This window comes from Myotis davidii, unplaced genomic scaffold, assembly GCF_000327345.1.
Source record: "Myotis davidii unplaced genomic scaffold, ASM32734v1 scaffold24, whole genome shotgun sequence".
NCBI classification, from domain to species: Eukaryota; Metazoa; Chordata; class Mammalia; order Chiroptera; family Vespertilionidae; genus Myotis; species Myotis davidii.
This window is the reverse complement of record NW_006298312.1, coordinates 5,729,519-5,730,475: the sequence shown is the minus strand read 5'-3', so window position 1 is coordinate 5,730,475 and position 957 is coordinate 5,729,519.

The following is a 957-nucleotide window of genomic DNA, read 5'->3' as shown; positions in this document are numbered from 1 at the left end:
TTCTTTTTTATTCTGGGCCAGCTTTAGCTCTGAGGCTTGGCTCCAGCTCTTAGGCCTCCGCTGCTGAAAGAAGGCTTCTGGCCTTTGCTTACAATGTTGCGATTCCCGCTGACTAAAGCAGGTTTCTGGGGTTTTGTTTAGCTTCTATGTTTGTTACATAGTTTTTTAAACTGCAGGCTCAAAGGCTGGCAAGGCAGGCGGGGAACATTGGTTTCCTCCATCAATGAAGCAAGCAAGCCTCATGTTAGTTTCAAGCTGCCTGGCTGCCGGCCGCCATCTTGGCTGGCACTTAATTTGCATATCTCAACCGATTAGCCAATGGGAAGGGTAGCGGTCGTACGCCAATTACCATGTTTCTCTTTTATTAGTGTAGATTGGTGTGTATATCTGACAGTTTGTTCAGGAAAACCTCAGCCACTCTAAATATTGAAGGTTCAAAATGCTTAACAGGGAATTAGATGCCTATACTTGTTGAAAGATAAAATTTAGATATTTCAGGGCAGAACATCTGTGAGGTGATTTTCATGAGCCCATTCAGAAGGTACTTCAAATCTATGGACCAACCAAGCATCTACTTGCAATATCTGGGGATAATGCCATCTTTTTATTTTTACTTTTCAAATCTTCTGTGAGGCTTTTCATGGTATTCAAGCTCAGAACCACAGGGAGAAGTATATTTCCAGCATTCTCTTTGTTCCTAGCTTCTTCAGACCTCATAGAGGCTAGAGTGATGCTGAATTAATGGGAGACAAGCAAGCTCAGTGGCAGACAAGGAAGGCTGGCTGGAGTCCTATCATAACGCTAATCCTATCTAATAAAAGAGAAACATGGTAATTGGTGTACAACTGCTACCCTTCCCATTGGCTAATCAGTGAGATATGCAAATTAAGTGCCAGCCAAGATGGCAGCCGGCAGCCAGGCAGCTTGAAACTAACATGAGGCTTGCTTGCTTTAGAG